The sequence below is a fragment of the Ambystoma mexicanum genome, chromosome 8 (genome assembly GCF_040938575.1).
Source record: "Ambystoma mexicanum isolate Mex_15411 chromosome 8, UKY_AmexF1_1, whole genome shotgun sequence".
In the NCBI taxonomy this organism is placed as follows: domain Eukaryota; kingdom Metazoa; phylum Chordata; class Amphibia; order Caudata; family Ambystomatidae; genus Ambystoma; species Ambystoma mexicanum.
In genome coordinates, this window is record NC_090929.1 from 42626818 (window position 1) to 42643002 (window position 16185).

Sequence of the window (16185 nt, forward strand, 5' to 3'; positions counted from 1 at the left end):
TCTCCTAGGAGCCAACCTATTAAGCCTTTCCTCTTCCTTACCAGGATTAGGTAAAGGATAGAAGGAAGGCAGAACAATGTTCCGACTTAAATGAAAGTCGGAAACTACCTTTAGTAAGGAGGGTTTTACCCTTAAAACAACCCTATCCTTGTGGAATATGGTAGTGGCTTGGAAGAAGTGCCTGCAACTCGCTCACTCTACAGGCTGATGTTAGAGCTACCAATAGTATGGTCTTAAAAGGTTAACAACCTTAAAGGACGGGTGTGCAAATGTTCAAATGGAGCACACATCAGGAATTTCCAAAACCAGGTTGAGGTCCAAAACCGGAACCTGAAAAGGAGATGGAGGGAACACATTAGTGAGCCCTTTTAGAAATTGAACTACAATAATAGACAATACTTGATTCAGAAACGCATTAATCAGGGGGTTGAAGATGGGGGAATATGACCAATACAAAGGGGTGGTGTTTGATAAAATGACAAATATGCATCATCCAGAATTCCGCAATGTATGATAGTCACACACGTTCAGTGGGGAAGGAGAGGTCAAATGGAGCTGTTATGTTTGGTCCCTCATGCAACAAGTACAGGTTGTACTGATGAACAGATGAAGACTGTGCAATCAAAGTAAAAATCCCACGAAACAAGATACGCCCATTGATAAAAGTAGTGCTGTTCGTGGCCAACAAATGGGAATAAGCAGTAGTAAGGTTTGCAGCAGGGGGGTTGGCAGGATTCAATGAAGTAATATGGAAAGCGAACAATAACTGCATTGCTACATGGCAAACATACAGGTCAAAGCTAACATGGATCGAGGCAAAAGACTCCAGTGAAGGTACAGGCAGAAGCAAAATATGAGTTTTGCTTTATAGGAACTGCCACCATTCCCATGGTACGCAACAGCAAGTGCAACAAGACATTATTCATCCCTGATCTTAAGGAACAGCTGCTATTATGGACATATTCTGGGTCTCCTGCCAGCAAGCTTAGATGCAACTCCCGCCATCATGGAGAGGCACTTGCTCACCAACTACCCAGCATTCAGCGGTTTTAGTTGTTTCTGATGCACACTTGTCTCTGGTAAACATGCCAAGAGCCAGGCCATCCCAACCCCCGTAAGTAAGGCGAAAGAAATGCTCAATCAGAAGAAGCTGCCAGAAGCAATACAATTACCTGTCCAAAGAATCCTCCAAACTGTTGAAAGCAGTTCCAGACAAATACAGCCTCTGTGCGGAGACAGAAGCGCTCTTTACCTCCCTTTTGGTACCAGGCATCCAGGCTGCAGCCAATGCTAAATGATTACAGATAGTGCAGTGGGAAACGATCCAGTTGTTAAACAATACAGAGCAAGGTCTGAATTCAACAAAGAGTGAGCTGCGAGCAATACAGCGGATGACCCTGCAGAATCAGCACGTCTTGCACTGGTTGACTGCCATGGAAGGGGGCGTCTGTAAAAAAAAGATATAACGGTTATATTGCAAGTACATCCCTCCCCAAATGATGCAGACAATGGGTCTTTGTCCCACATAATAAAGGCCCTGCACAAGCTGGAGACAGAAGCAGGTGTGGAAGCTGATGGTATGATGTCATGTTCTGCTGGGCTCCAAATTAGCTAGGAATATCAGTGAAGATATTGGTTCCCATCGTGGTGTTTCTGCTGCTAATTTTCTGCACGTGCCAGATGGTTCTTCGATGTTGCACCAAAACAGTACCATGATGATGGCATCAATATGGGCTGGTTGCGCTCCTCCCATCACAAAACACCAGTATACTCACATAACAGTCCAGATAGACCACATATTGTGAAAATTGAACATTGCATAGTTCCCCTGGGGGCATTAACTTCGCCCCACCAGATCCAGAAAATTATGTAGAACACAGAGTTGACTTAGCTGGGGATAACTATTACATTTTTTTTTTTTAAATTTGAATTTAATTGCATAGCAATTTTTACAAAAGGACTAACATACATAAAAACAAACTCCACATCCACTTTAAAGACCTGTTTTGGTCATGTTCTAACACTTTCCAGCCTTAGAATATTTCTAGCTTTCTCGGTTTACGTATTGTTTGGGAGAGTAGCAATAGTCTGGATATACTTTCCAGATAAATGGGACTACTGCGATCACCTATGACGTAGAAGTGCCACTCATCAATGCAAGCCAAAGTTGATCGTCGTCCAGTGTTTGCAGAGAATGGAAAAGGTGTTAGGAACTACTGACGCTCTGCAATTAAGCCAGGGCACTTGATTACCACATGATGAATTGATTCCTTCTCCGTCTCAATTTTACAAAATAGACAACCAAATGATGATAGGCTCAAACTTCTTATGGTCAGGATTTCGTTGGTTTGAATTAGGTTGAGACGAGTTCTCATGAACGTGTCCCTGTAGCGGTGATCTTGAAATTTAAGGAGGTAAGGCTGCAAGTCATTTAGCTTCAAGGCATGATGTGGTGTCTCCAACCATTTCAGAAGCCGTTTGCTTTCTCCAAAGTTCGGATCCAGTCCGCGCGGAACAGTTTTTCCTTCACACGCATTGGGTTTATGATAAGGTCTTCTTCAGAGCAGCACAAATCTGCTAGAGTTGTTTTAAGATGGGCAACGCAGGGGGACAAACGTGACTGTTTGTTCATGATTTCTCTGTTGATTAGGCCCAACACCTTCGGACCATTCGTGTAATTATTTTCCGGAACAGAGATAACCTTTTCCAGTCCACTACAGCTTGGATCGATGACGACAGTTCTCTACGGAGGACATCGATCTGAACTGAATCTGGAAGGTTTAGGGTTTTTTCCAGATAATTGATTCTAGGCGCCCCCAGGTCTGTACAGGGATGTCCTGAATACAGCCAGTACCATATGTTAGAGATGGAAAGATGTTCCCCTTGTAGAAAGTTATGGCAGCCGCCAGGGAAAAACAACCAAATCTAACGTCCATGATTTTTACTTGGCTAGCCAGTTTAGCTTTGGTTTGAAGGTCGTCCAGGAACAGAGTCTCAACCGGGCTGTTAGTAATTGTTCCCAGGTATTTGAATGTCTCAACTTTTTCTATCAGGTTGGAGTCCACGTGCCAGGTGAAAGGCTCGTTCTTCTGGGCCCCTCGTTTAAATTGCATTATCTTGGTCTTTACTTGGTTTATTTCAAGATGGTTCAGGGCGGTAGCTGTCCAGCTGTCTTTGCAATCCAATTCTTGTTTCGTCTATTAATATAAGGTCATTTACGTAAACCAGGCGAGTCACTTTCTCCCCACCAATTGTGGGTGGAAAGGATCTCAACATTGGCTCAAAATTATGGATGTCCGAGGTAAAAAAAGTTGTATATGGCCAGAGCCAGGGGGCAGCCCTGCTTTACTCCACGGTGTGTAGGGATTTGAGATGACAAAAGCCCTACTTGGTTCAACCGAACTTGGATTTTAGTGTCCGCGTGGAGTGCTTTTAAAAAGGGCCCATTAGTTCTTTCGGGCATCCTAAGGCTACCAACTTTTTCCACATGAGTGGTCGGTCGACTCTTGTCGAATGCCTGGACGAGGTCCACGAAGGCTATAAAGAGCTAGTCTTTGCTAGAATTAATCTCATCTTCTTTCAGGATACTAAGAAGCATGATGTTTGCAGAGGTACCCACAGTTTTAACAAATCCAGTCTGGAATGGGTCGATCGTGTTGAATTTCGCAGTCCAAGCTGAAAACTCTTCCAAAACGAAGGTTCCAAAGATTTTCCCCCCATCACGTCCAGCAACGCTATCGGTCTGAAGTTCTTCGGATCAGACCTGTCCCCTTTCTTGCAGATGGGGACTATTACTGCTAGCTTCCATGAAGGTGAGATTGACCTTTCTGTTGAGATGTCACAAAAAAATGGCTTGGATGAAAAGCGACCATTCATGTGGGTGTCCTCTTAAAATGGCCTTTGTCAGGCCATCCGGGCCAGGTGCCCTTGATCTATTGAGTTTTATTTTTTCCAATATGTCAGATGCTTCATGGTCACAGTCCCAAGAAAGACCCAATTTTTTTGGTTCTCCATGTTCACGTTGATGGTTTGGGTCAGTGAAGAGGGAGAAATGGGTTATCCAGGCCCTTTCGTTCACACTATTTAATGTTACCTCAAGGTTTGTCTTCACGGCACTTTTGATCAATGACCAAAATTCTTGGGATTTTTTCCCGCTGAGAGTTCTTAACATTTGCTCAGCGTCTTGCTGCAGTAGCGTGCTTTTGAGGTTTGTTATCCAGGATTTATACGCTTTGATAGAACTAGCAGCTTTGGCTTTGAAGTCAGAGTTAGTTGATTTTGCAGCCTGCCGTTTGACGCGCCTCATTGACCTTTTTTCCTCGTGTACAATGTGGTCAAATGTATGGCATTGTGCGATGTTTGTTCTTTGAGGAGCGGAAGTTGAATGGAAGGAGCAGCGGCCTATAAATAGTTGTTTGAGCTTCTTTGCCTGGATTTCGCACTTCAAAGTAAGATTTTGCAAGAGCTATTATATCCTCAGGTTTCAGGCGCAGTCTGTTGCCCGCACTGTTTGTCTCAACGCCCGCCGTCATGGTAGAATGCCAAGCAGTGTTTACCTGATGAAACGTTAGCTCTACGATGTCATGGTCGCTGTTGATGGTCCTGACACTGATGCAGGAGACTAGTCTTTCCCATGTAGGAATGTTTGTTTGGGCAGGGCCCTCTTTTTACTTGTTGCACACCTCTGGCCTTCATAAATCTTGACCATTTTTGGCCTCTTGACACGGCCGTGTTTGTTTGTTTTTTGGTGCTTTGTGCCCTGGGTTGAACATTCGAGCGCTATATTTAGCTCTCCACAAATTATAATGGAGTCAGTCCCATTTTCTGCCGCGATATTGTCAAGTATTCGAGTAACCAGGTCAATGAATTTCGCATCTGCAATTGCTAACGGATTCCAATAGCAAGTTTCCGGGGCTTTTGATTTTACTGACTTTGCGGTTTGTTGGCCATTCAATGATGGCTGCCAAGCAAAAGAGGTCCGCGTGGATGATTTTGGTGACAGACAGGCTCACTCCAGTTCTAACGGCTATCAAAAGTCCTGAGTAGGGGTGGCCCTTTTCACCCTTTGCTGCGTCAGCTGAAATTACTTTGTAACCGTCTAAATGAGGCTGGTTAGTTAACCAAGTCTCTTGTAAACAAAGTATGTCGTAATCGCCCAGGTTTACGTCACTTACGGCCGTTAGATGGTGAAAACCTCTAGTGTTACAACATGCCAGCCTCAGAGGTTTCACTCCAATTTGTAGGGCACGTTGAAGAGGTTCCGAATTCCGAGGAAGTCTAATCTGGGCTACCTGGGAGGACAATTGCGACATGCTGGGTGGCTAGGCTTTCCTGTTGCAACGGGCATCTTGAATCCAGGACCAATCTTCAACCAAGGGTTCTTTTTTTTCATTATCCTTCAGTCGCCCTGATGTTGGACCATCATGAACATGTTTCCTTGAGTCACAGTAATCATGATTGCTGGACGATTACATTTACCATGCCTGTACCCCAGAAAAATATGCCCAAAATGGAGGCAGTTAGTCCTCTAAGCTCGATAATTGTAATGCACTTTACCCTGGCACATCCCAACAAAACGTCAATAAAATGCAAGTTATGCAAAATAACGCCATTAGAGCAGCTCTAAACCTACCAAGGAATCAGCATATCTCGGAAACTAGACTTTTGCGAAAATGGCTTAACATGAACCAAAGAATAGCATATAAAACCCTGTCCGTTACTCAAATGCCTTTCCAACCAAGCTCCTATCTACCTGTCCAACACTATCTCTCATCACACATCTACACGGCCTACCAGAACGGCTATGAGGCACTGTGTCAATATACCTCAATTTAGGCTACAACGAGCAGGCGGGGCTAGTTTCCCTGTCCTCGCAGCCGGAAAATTGACTGCCCTCCCTCTCTCCTTAAAAGAGGAACCTTCCTACCACCTTTTCCAGAAAAAGACTAAAGCTTGGCTCCCCGAGCAAGAAACCATACCTACTGGATAATCATGCACCGACATACATCTCTGAGCAAACACCCTGTACTTTGTAAATATGATTTTTAGACTTGTATATTCTGTACCATGTGATGTTCACACTATGTATATTTGTAAATGTTTCTCATTGCTGTTGATCTCTATAATGTGTCTGTATTTTCTGTAACAAGTAAGATTAGCGCCCAGTTGCCTAAGGGCTCGGTGCGCTCTATAAATAAACGTCTGGCCAAAAGCAAAATCTCCATTAGGTAATCCGGGAGGTCCAAATCCTTATATCTCAGCCTCTCAGAAACCATGCTTGACGGCTGAGAGTCTTGACCTCTGGATGGAGAACCCAACCTTCCTCTTGCAAGAGGAGATCCTCTTTGTGGAAGACGTATTGGAGGGCAGATGGACATGTCCAGAAGGTCTGCGTACCATGTCCTCCTGGCCCAATCCAGAGCAATTAGGATCATCGTTTTCCTGAACGTTCTCAACCTCCCGATTACATGAAGAATCACGGGGACTGGAGGAAACGCGTACAGGAGAGGAAATTCCCAATGCACTACGAACGCGTCCCCTAAAGTTCCTCTTGGAGGAAATTCCCTAGAGCAGTACTGATCACACTTCCGGTTGACACTGGTCGCAAACTGAGCTAGTTCCCACTCGTGGGAGAGGTGTTCTACTCTCCGGCTAGGTGAGCTGCCGACAGATTCCTTCTCGTATTGCCCAGAACCAGATCTGCATTGCCTCTCTGCACAAGGGTAATGACCCTACGCCTCCTCTCTTGTTGAGGTAGTACATGGCCACTTTGTTGTCCGTCATTATCAAGACATTCTTTCCCCGTACAGAGGTCAAAAAGGCCTTCAGCGCAAGTCTGATTGCCCTCAACTGTAAAATGTTGATGTGTAGTTTGGACTCCGATGGAGACCAAGGACCGCTGATTGTCAGTTCGTTGGTGTGGGGTCCCCAGCCTGTGAGTGATGCGTCCTCACTATCTCCGGCCATAGTTGCCAAAAAGATTCACCCTTGAGAATGTGGTCCTCGAAAGCCCACCAAATTAGGTCTTGAGCAACTCTGCTCGGAACTTGCAGAATATCCGACATGTTTCCTGAAAATTGGGACCACTGAGTTCTGAGCCCATTGAAGGGATCTCAATCAGGCCTCTGGCACCAGGAAAATGCAGGACACAATGAGACCAAGAAACCTCAAAAGTAAAATTAAAAAAATAAATAAAATCGAAGGCCGGAAGATGTTGGTCATTCTGGAATTTTGCTACCATCTGCTGAATGTGTTGAGCTCTCACCTCAGGAGGCGAGGAGTTCCCTGGGGAAGTATCCAAGACTGCTCCAATGAACTGGAGTCTCTGGAATGGTATATGAAACTGAGAAGCCCAGTCTGTGGAGGGAGTGGCAGGTGATACTGAGATGTCCCTGAGCTTGCTCGTGTGACCGAGCCCTGATCAACCAGTCGTCCAGATAGGAGTAGATGTGAACCTCCCCCACTCCCCCGGCTCTCCTAAGACTTGCTGCGACTACCATCAGTTTGGTGAAAACCCTCGGGGCGGAGGTCAGCCCGAATGGCAGAACTCGAAACCGATAGAGAACCGCAAACCTCGGGTAGTTTGTGCTTGAGATGGATTGGCACATGAAAGTAAGCATCCTGGAGGTCCAATGATACCAATCAATCTTGGTTGGAGAGCCTGAAGGATCTGAGAAAGTGTAACCATCTTGAACTTGTCCTTCCTGAGAAACTTGTTCAAAGTTTCAAGTCCAAGATGGGTCTCAATCCTCCGTCCTGCTTGGGAATCAGAAAATTAGGGGAATACCAACCTTTGTTTCTCTCCGCTACAGGTACCTGTTCTATTGCACCTTTCTCTAACATGGTTAAGTTTTCCTGCACAAGGAGCAGATCTGGAATTTTGACAGTTGGTCCCCGGTGGATGATCCCGAGGCCTTTTTGGAAAAGGAAGGCAGTAACCTTAAGCTACTGTTTCAAGTGCCCAATGCCCCGCCATTGGGTCAGATGCAGAGAGATTCTGCCTCCCGAGGTCTTGTGGGTCAAGGCCTCAGAGTGGCTTACAGGGGGCTGCAGCAGCAGCTGAGGGTAAAGAGGCTGGGGCAGATTTAGCACACTTTACTCGTCCACCACGAGGGAATCTTTGCCCTCTTTGTGCAGTCTGTCTTCTTCCTCTACCAACTGAGGAATGGAAGCAAAAAGGACAACCTCTCCAGGAAGATAAGCCTGAATAAGGTTGAGGTTGCCGAACGTGGATTTAAAAAATGTCACGACTGCGGGGCGAAGAGGTCGATGAGATAATCACTGTGTCTGCCTTTGGTGTTTGGGTTCTGACCGGCGATTGCGGGTCATGTCAGTCTATGTCTGAAAAAGCTCTCCGGCAACTCAGAGGTAAATTGGTGATGGGGAGGAAAGCTTTGAAGGCTACTTCGGAGAAGTATAAAAAGTCAGGTGAGTTTAAGGAATCCACTCTGCATAACCATTCGAAGAGGTCCCGGTCGAGACCATCTTCGTCTTCTTTGAAGAAGGCGAAGAGACATCATAGGTCTCCCCCTTCGTCATCGGCTACCTCTACAGAAGTTATAAGATGCCCGACTAAGTCGGATTCCCCCAGTAAATGGAATGCTTTTATGGTAGAGATGATGCAGATCTTTGAGAATGTGTCCTTGACCCCTCAAAAGAATCATGCAAGAGTCATACCCCGGTCGCTCCTTCAATTCCTTCTACCCCCAAGTCCTTTGGACGACTCACGAAGGTCAAAAACGACTTTGGCGAAGACGAGTAGTAAATCGGAGACTCAAGATACTCGACCAAACAAAAAGGTTTGAAGGTATCAATTCATGAGTTGAGTCAGTCTCCGATACCGGAAATAAGCAAAAAAGTCAACCTCTGCCGATTTTTGTCAGTGCCGATTGCTTAGATGCCAAAATCAAGGGATAAATCTACTCCTTTATCGAAGACGCCTTCGCCAGGATCTTCGATTCCATCGAAGCACATACCTGTTCAGGAAAAAATATTCAAACCTGTACCAAAGAAAGACTAAGTCAATGTCCTCAATTTATGAAGATGAGTGCTTCAGATGAGCCCATTTCTCCATTAGGAGTGAGGTTCGGCACTAGAGGGGTGCCTGAAGAGCTAATTGACCCAGAGTCAAGATCTGCGACTCCCTCTACTCTGCCAGTGGTCTTGATACATCACCAGAGTTGGATTTTGGTAAACCTGACCCATCAGACCATGCTGATTCAGGTCATAGAGATCTTAAGAACAGGGTCACTGAATACACGGGTTGGAGTAGGGCTTCATCAACTATCGAACAGGAGGACATGACAGACATCCTGTCCACCATGTCATCCGTCAATGTCATATTGCAATGGCTGCCGATTTAACAGGTGGGGCGATTTGGGATCCTCACTTATACTGGCAGTGGAACCTGTGGACTTTGTGTGCACCTATTTCACTGCCTCGTAGCCAATTAGGCCTAGTTGTGCTTAGTTTTCCTTTTGGTAGCCTTCCTCATAGGCTGAGGAAGAATGTGGCCATAGATGGGCATCATTGTGAACTCTGCAGGTAGCCTTCGCAATGTAGGCAGGTTCCGACACTGCAGAAAACCCCTAAACACATCCTGGACCTTTTCAGAGGTCATAGCTGTACCCAGCACTGTTGTCCAGGATTGGCCAGCAGCCCACGGTTTGAATGTTTATGGTAAATGTTATAGGTGGCATGAAGAGCCCCAGCCAAGGAATTTTTACATCTGGTGCCATCCTCCAATCAAACAACGGAGCAAAGTATCCAATGCATGCAAGACCACAGAAAGGCAAGGGAAAACTGCTGAGACCACCATTACCCAAGCCACAAGGTGAGGCTTTACTCCGATTATCAGGAGACCTTTCCACAGTGCACCCTTCTGTTGAAGTAGGGGCCTCAAGTCCAGCAAAGATTAAGTTTTGGCACAGTGGTCAGCTATCTGACGAACACTCTGCACTCGGAACCCCTCGAATGCAAACTACAGTGAGAGCAACTGTCCAACAGGTCTCACTTACCTGGGTTCATCGTTTGTTCTGATCGGTGAACGTGGACCTGGTTCGCATACTTTTCCAAGTCTTCGGGCCTCCGGAAGCTAAGTGGGTTTAAAATCCAGACCCTTTGGTGGTGGAACCTGGACACCAGGAATCCTCTCTGGACGTTCCTTGGATGACTGGTATTGGTATCTGCCCCTTGCCTTTGCAGGAAAGCTAATATTAAAAATTATACCAATTGGTTGCTGGACCTAGTACCATCTACCGCATTGAGCACAATTATTCTTAAACACCTTTTAAACTCCCTCCTAGTAGGGTAACCAGTTACCTACCTTGAACTTTGAGGAAACGTGTTCTTGAATTATGGGACTGCGCTAATTAAATGTAGCTATTGTGGGCTGGGAGTTTTTTATAAATTACGAATGGGAAATTCTCCCCTCACCCCCACTTCAGGTGAAATTGTGACAGATCATTTAGTACTTTCATTGCACCCACTGGTGGTCAGGGCTTTCTAGACTTATGGGTGCAGACCATCTAATGCATGAGCATCGATTTCTTATTTATACTTTACACCAAGCCACCCGGATCATGGTAAGGAGGCTGAGCACTAAGATGTATACTAAATGAGTATAGTTAAACCTATGCGGTAAATCTCAAAAGGTCCACTTGGCTTCCCAGAATTCTTGAACAGTAGCGGTTCTGTAAAAACTAACAACTGATCTGCTGCCACGTACGTCGAGGGGACATACCACCTTCAATTTTGGTGAAAAGGGGCTGTTTAAGTGCAGACAGTCAGCAAAAGTCGCAGCTGCGATCATCTTGCACCTAATGCTTCCCTATGGCGACAACATTCTATGCAACAAAGCAAGCCTCCATTATCGAGGCGGGCTGTCACAAATATGGGCAGAAGGTGCAGGCGGCAACCTGAAAAGGAAGGCATACAGCACAAGTAAAGAGAACCAGTGCCATTAACCAGCAGAGCTACTCCCGATGTTGCGAGTGCAGTCTCAGTGGAATCCACAGTGCAGGCAGGAAGCCAAGCAGTCCAAGAGCAGGTAAGACGGTGTTGGAGTAGATGGTGGTCTGACACTACAAGCTACAGGAGCTTTGCAGGAGAGTCAGTGGCCCAGACACAAGGCAAGTCTGTGAAGTGGCTACCTATGCTATTATGACAAGTTCTGGGGTCCTTGGGTGAGAAGCTAGAGAGTCTCCACATAAATGAAGGCAATGGAGCACCAGTGTGATTCCCTATTGCCTGGGAACTTACATGGTCTCACAGTATTTTTCCATCAGAGTGCATCATGAGGCAGCAGAGACTATCAAATATTGGGGCGCATCTGAAGCAGCTGCAATAAGGACAACACAAGAAGACTAAGCCGGCATGGGCCGCTACCTCTATTCTTAGGCATACGTTATGGGTGGGCTATAAAAACACGTCTATCAGGAGCAACATAACATTTGGCAGCCTGCCAATCAGGAGTGGTCATTACATTCCAACTTTCCTGAACAAACACCAAGAATGTGAAATCAGGAGGGACTCTGGGGCATCAAATATGAGATCAAACTCCAGAGCTGGAGTGCCAGGCAAGCCATAATCATAAATGGCACACGTTTGTGCACGCTTACCAGGTAAACACAGCCCGATTGGTGGGTCTCAAATCCAGGTTTCCAATTCAAAGAGAAAACAAGCATTTGCTCATCATCACAAATTGGATACAGAGGGTGCCTTCTAAAGTACTACAACGCTTCCTCGTGCAAGTGAGACACTTATGAAGCTTAGCAGGATGACCTGCTCTTGGGTGAGGGGTGGATATAAAAATACACAATAAAAGTGTGCCGTGGGTTTTGGGGGAGGGGGCTGGGGAAGAGGGAAGGGAGTGCCTGTGTTCCTGTTGGACTCATTCTAAGAGGACTGCTTCCCCATTGGTTCCATAAGTAACCATAGGAATAATGTGGAAACTCTTCAAAGAGTACAGCTGATAAATGCCTTGCCAGTCAACCCCAATAGGATGTAAAGAGCTGCATCCTGGTGAAAACTTAGGGGAAACCATCATACCACTTCAGACTGATGCAGCTAGACTGATGGATGTTTTGAAGTTTGTGGCCGAGAACCGACTGGAGCTTGCAAGTAATAATGACAATGTGTTAATTATATAGCGCCTTAATCCAAAGCGTGTTACAGAGCACATATTTACATACAATATCGGCACATGTTCTCTTTTGACAAGACTTGTGGTGGAGTACATGCTCCCATGTTTGAAGAACTGCCTCGGGCTGTTCAGATGCAGGCCAGGAAGACTGAACTCTGCTCCTGCCATGTATCTTAATGGGAAGAGGGCAAAGGTCCAGCAGTACTGACTGGAGAGCTCACCCTATCAATCATGTTCCATGCTTGCATCACAGCCGTGTGGAGGATGCCATCAAGCCACTTATGCCCAAAATGGACCAGGTGTCTGGACAGAAAGATGCCTTGAACATGGCCACTGCTGCACTCAAGCGACTTCGGAAATCAGGACCTAGAAGAGGTTTGCTCCTCTCCAGGCAATCTGGTACAATTGAGTGGACCTGTAGACAAGAGGTCCAGAGTAAAAATTCAATTCCTAATAAATAGTACTATGCAGAATGCACTGCGTTGAGACAAGGGGATTCTAGCTTGGAGTGCAATGGGACCTGTACTGATGCATCCCAAAGGTAACCTACAGTTTCTGCATATTTGCTCCGAATTTCAAACTCGGGGGTATTAAAAAGGGACCCTCGTGTATTCGGTTCAACACACACTTCCATTTTGTTAAAACGTTCCAAAACTGTTTGACTGAGACTGGTGCAATAACATTGTAAATAATAGAAATATCTCCTTGGGGGTGGAGGAGGCGAGAGAGGTCAGGGAGATGTCCCCTTTTAAGTGGAGCCCCTCCGGGTTGCGTTATCTAGGGGTGCGGATCACCCCTTCCCTGGCTGGATGGTATGGTGCGAACTACGAACCGATTCTCTTGGCGATCCAGAAGGATCTAAGGAGGTGGGGGGCCCTCCCGGTTTCTTGGCTGGGTAGGGGGGCGGTCCTTAGAATGGTGATACTCCCTCGGGTACTCTACCTTTTCCAGGCCATCCCCTTGAGGGTCCCGGAGAGTTTCTTTCTGAGGCTGGACAGATTGGTTAGAGGGTTTGTCTGTGGGGGGGGAGGGAGATTGCGAGTTTCTAAGCAACTCCTTACGGCTTCTAGAGATAGAGGTGGATTGGCCTTTCCCGACTTTCGCCGTTACCACAACGACGCTCAGCTTCGAATCATTAGAGAATGGTTTGCGGAGGAGTATCAGAAACATTGGGTGAGGATGGATCGGGCTGTGGCTAGGCATCACCTGGGGGAGGTGCTCTGGCTTCCGAGACGGCTACGACCCGCTCATGTCTACCTGAGCGACATCACCAAAAGTGTGGTGGAATGTTGGGATCGCTCCGTAATACGATGGGGAATCACGACCTTCCCATCGCCGTTCTCCCCTATCTTTTGCAACGGGGACTTCTCCCCAGGGATGGAGACGGGTGCTTTTGCAGAGTGGGAGGAGGGGGGGGGGGTGTAGGGCCGTAAGGGACATGTTCACCGGGGGTAGAGTGAAAACGTTTTTGGAATGTAAAAAAGAATTCAACCTGGGGGGAAAAGAGCGGCATTGTTATTTCCAAATTAGGCATTGGGTGATGTTTCCGACTGTCCGGCAGGCGGCGACTAGAGATCTAACTCCATTTGAGAGGTTTATAACGACTAATGCGGGCACTGGGGGCTTGATAGCGGCTCTTTACAAACATCTCGAGAGAGGCACTCCGCGCACCTCCTGGGCCTATATGACTACTTGGGAGAGGTGATCCAGATCCGGGAAGTGTGGTATAAATGCCTGTTGGGTTGGCACTATACTCCGGCCCGTCTCCGGGCAATGAACCCCGCTGTCTCTGGGGACTGTTGGCGTGGGTGCAGGGAAAAAGGCACGGCCTCACATATTTGGTGGGATTGCACTGCCATTCAGCCTTTTTGGGAAGCTCTTCAGAAGGCCACGGCTCAGGCACTGGGGGGAGGGCCCCTCAGGCACCCACAGGAAATTTTGTTGGTGGGAGTCGGGATGGGGGCGAATGGGTCCGGTCTGGGCTGGGGCAAAGCCCCTACAATTTTTGTGTTGGCAGCCTTATCCATCATTGCACAAAAATGGAAGAGCCCCGTGATCCCGACGGAGCAGGAGTGGCTTAGGAAAATTTGGGACATCGTATCTTTAGAGTGGGCTTCTTATGCAGCGGACAATAAGCTGGAGGCATTCCATGCAGAATGGGGGGGAAACCCTGGAATTTTTAAGGGGGGACTTTCGGGAGCAGTGGTGCCCACAGAGACTCAAGCTTTTGGACATTGGCGGATAGCAGCTGGCCCAAGGGCAGGGAGAAAGGGATAGGTTTTCTGGGTGCTGTAGTTACAGGGGTTGGGGGGTGGGTTCCTGCTTATAAGGTTCTTCTCCGTTTGTTTTCATCTATGTAACCTGTTTGCAACTCTGTTTTGAAAATGAATAAATAGAAGTTTAAAAAAAAAAAAAATAGAAATATATAAAACAATATTACCTGCGGATTGGGAATATACAAGGGGCAGACCACTGGTTTCTGTAGCAGCACAAGGTGCAGAGGTTAACAGTGTTTGTTCTAGACGAGCAATATGTGCGATGATGGTCCGTGGTTGCAAACTACTTGAGGCAAAATTGTATTGTATATATGGAAATAAATTCAAGGTTGAACAGACCAAATAGGAGTCAGCTAAAATGGAAGAACAATGGTGGGAATTCCACATTACCAAGCACAAGAAACAGGATTGCGCCGGCCATGGAAGACATTGAGTAGTGGCGCAGGGGCAAAAGAGAAATACTGCCAGTCATGGGCGGCCAGGTATTGCGCAAATCGGAAACACAAAATATTAATAGTTTATGGTAGTTTGCAGTATTGGGTGGTGGTGGGCGAGGGGAAGCAGGAGTGAAGAGGGGTAAAGCGTAGAGCAAAGACCAGAAGTGACAGTATTTGCCCAAACTCGTCTGCTGCTCTGCAGAGTGGAAAAGCCAGAGAGAAAGACTAACCATTTGGAAGAGAGTTTGACAAACCCAGGGGTTACAACCCATCAACAAGGAAAAACTATTCCCGCCACGGCCAAACGATTCTTGCCGCTTCCTCTATTCCAAGCACTCCAATATCAGACCAACAAATCAATATGTGTGGGAGAGAATTAATTCCCAGACTGTACAATGCTCTGCCAAGGAAAAACTCGTAAAGTCCTATGGTGAATAATAATCGTACTTCAACTGTGACAAAGAGGCCCTGCACGGATGCAGTAAGGCAGCAACATTCTAGTTAATATTCATCCAATAAAAAGGGAAGAGGGAAGAAACAACAGCAGTAGCAGTCGTGGTAGAATAAGCACAAGCAGTAGTAGCTGGAATATGAAGACGTGGAGGGAAAGACAAGACACCCTTGTGGATTACAGGAGGTGGAGAAGAGAAAGGAAAGCACGAACCACGTAACTGGGAAGAGTCTTGTAAATAATGCAAACCTAAGATCCCGAAACAGAACATCAGAACCGGTGTCGACAGAAATGGCAGAGGGACACCATCTTGAGTAAAGGGACCAAGAGTAGCTAGAGACGCCGACACTCCACAGGAGGACTGCCAACCTTTACAGCCCTGGTGACCTCAGTGTAAGCTAGATTTTGCTGATGCCAGCTTCCGGACTGAGAGGCGGCGCGGAAATTCCGCCAACGGACCTCGACTGACTGGGGTTATCACTGCTGCAAAAAGCACTACGAACATGCAGCATTGCCCGCGAGATCGCCACGCAAGCCCGGAGGACGGGTGCTTCCTTCATTGGTGCCGGAAGCGTTGAGCAGCAAAGAATCGGCAGCGTCCCTCGACACCACCACGACCCATCAAACAGCTGGGAGGTGAACCAGGCTGTGACAAAGCATATAAATGTACGGCATGCGAAAAGTGTGCTGCAATATTGAAAAGGGCTGTAATAGTGGAAGGGGGTAGGCGATAAGGTTATAAGCCTAAAGTGAACCTTTGAATATGAGAAAACCCTAGCTACCGGGAAAATAAAAGGCAGGTCAAGCAAGGACAAAAATAATGATGATATACTGGGCATACTAAGACACCATGTATATTGGACCAACATCAGCAACACA